The following is a 2500-nucleotide window of genomic DNA, read 5'->3' as shown; positions in this document are numbered from 1 at the left end:
CTTCCAGTGCAACCACACAGTTTGATAACCAGAAATCATTAGCATATCGGGTTTGTATATGCGTGCGTGCGTGCGTGCGTGCGTGCGTGCGTGCGTGCGTGCGTGCGTGCGTGCGTGCGTGCGTGCGTGCGTGTGTGCGCTCGTGCGTGTGTGTGTGTGTGTATGTGTGTGGGTGCCTGTGTGTGTCTGTGTGTCTGTGTATGAGTCTGCATGCACAGGGAGTTGATGGCAGTTAATTAACACTTGGCCCCTGGCATAGTGTGTGCCCAGTTTTTGTATCTACTGTATTCTGTTGCCCTCTTTTCAATACCATCTTCTTCTGTCTCTCCATCTCTCTCTCTGTCTTCATTTCCCCTGTCCTCTTCCACATCATTCTACTATTTATACACTTAGAGTCAAAGACTATGGATTTTACATCACTACAATAAGTAGTGAAGTCTTAGTTCAGGTGTTGAGGAAAGGAAAGAGTTGGAACCAGTAAATACCTGTGCAGTGTTATTTGTCCCGGCAATGAATGCCCATTGTAACATTTCCTACTAAACGTTCTTTCTCCATTGGGAAAAGGGCTTTATTAGAGGCATAGAGATCATCAGTTTGCATTCTTAATTCATAAGTAACTTTTAACCCATTAAGATCTGTGTCATTTTAGATTTCTTTGGCTATTGAAAAAATAATATATATATACAAGTTCGTAGCGCGGCATCTGCTATTTTTGAAAAATCGTGAAAATGTGTGCAAATCTTTGAATATATTCTTAAAGCAAACATTTGTAACTCAAATCTTTGCTTCTGGGGGTCCCTGGAACAAAATATTTTGAGATGGGGTTCCGCGGCCAAATACATATCATTTTGGGGGTCCTTGACATGAAAACGTTTGAGAACCACTGCAACAACAAAACTGTTAGGATTTAGAAGACATTTTGTAGAATCGGCCTCAGGTCTTAATGGGTTAAAATATTGAGAACGTTATATTCAAAAATATTGAGAACTAGAGAACGTTTGGAAAGCACCACACACACCAGCACATGTCAAGTGTAAAGGTTGACTACAAAAGCTCTTGATCAAAGAATCACACAAATCAAATAAGTGGATGCTTCTCTACAAATCAAACTTTTATGATGTTTGTATGATTAAAGATTCCTTTAACACGCTGGTTACAAGATCTCCTGGTTATTTGACCTACAAGTTTAAGCTCAGCGTAAGGTGATTAACTTGTTTGTTTGTCTGTCTCTCCCTATGTGCAAGTGTGTATGTGTGAGCAATGAGCATGCGTCACGATGCGCGTGCTGTGTGTGTTGGTTGGGGGGGGGGCGGGTCAAGTACACTTAACTAGTTGTTACTATGTCTGTTTGTCTGTTTGCTCATCTTTTGTCCTGTGAGCAGTGAGCTTTAGGTCATCAGATTGGGGTCCATCTGGGCACGGGTTAATGTTTTTCTTTTCTTTGTGTGTGTGTGTGGGTGTCAGTGTCTTGGCGCACGTCTTGAGGAAGAAGGGGAGGGAGGGGTTAAGGTCAGCCTATTGTACTCGGGGCATTATGTTTAAATCATATGTGTGGGTCGTTTGCATATCAGGGGTCTGTTGTTTATTGATTGGGTGGGGCTTGGATGAAGTGTGTGTGAGTGGGTGGGTGGGGGGGGTGATTGAGAGTTCTTGATTGGACTGCGTGAGGATTCTGCGGAATGGGGGAGACATAAGGGAAGTGAAATGCTGGTTAAGGTCAAGACAAGAGGTTAAGACTATAGTACAGGGGGATTTACACACACACACACACACACACACACACACACACACACACACACACACACACGCATCTACACGCACGCACACACTCTCTCTCAGACACACACACACACACACACACACACACACACACACACACACACACACACACACACACACACACACACACACACACACACACACACACACACACACACTCTCTCTCTCTCCGTTAGTTAGACTTTCCCCAACACCAATTCATCAAGAGTTTCTTTATTATCTGTTCAGTCTCTCTTTGCATGTTGTTCCTGTCTATTTATGTGCCAATGTCTGGAACGTCAATGCGTATCATAGCATTGCGCCGTGTCTAGTCTACCCAGGTGTCATATTTCCATCACTCTTGATTGGCGCTGGAGTCTGATAAATAGCCGTGACTACTGCAGAGCCATTTGTCAATGGAATTACTGCCAATTGTGATGTTTCCCATGACTACAGACAAAAGCCAGATGTCAGTGAGTGTTTTTTTTCATCCAGTGCTAAAGGGGCTTTACTCTCTCTCTCCCTCGTTCTCTTAGGGTCCTTCACTTGTTTCACACAGCCTTTCCTGTCACTGACCTCCCTCCCTTCCATCTGAGGGGGTCACCACGTTGAGCCCGATCCCTGCGCTGCATGCATGGACGATTCTCTGTGTGCGTGCATGTGTGCGTGGATACACATGCGTGTGTGTACAAGCTATGCCTTCATGCATGATCAGTCTCATCTTCCCTGTGACCCTGCGTGT

At 44.6% G+C, this 2500-nt stretch overlaps 1 protein-coding gene across 1 annotated transcript in view; it reads left to right on the top strand.

The window, feature by feature from the left end:
- The window catches only part of nfasca (neurofascin homolog (chicken) a), a 145388-nt gene that overhangs the window by 44595 nt on the left and 98293 nt on the right, over positions 1–2500 (top strand). The window lies entirely within an intron of this gene.

This window comes from Gymnoscopelus microlampas (assembly GCF_963454915.1).
Source record: "Gymnoscopelus microlampas genome assembly, chromosome: 7".
In the NCBI taxonomy this organism is placed as follows: Eukaryota; Metazoa; Chordata; class Actinopteri; order Myctophiformes; family Myctophidae; genus Gymnoscopelus; species Gymnoscopelus microlampas.
The sequence above is the reverse complement of the archived record's forward strand: the minus strand, read 5'-3'. Positions and strand labels throughout refer to the sequence as shown.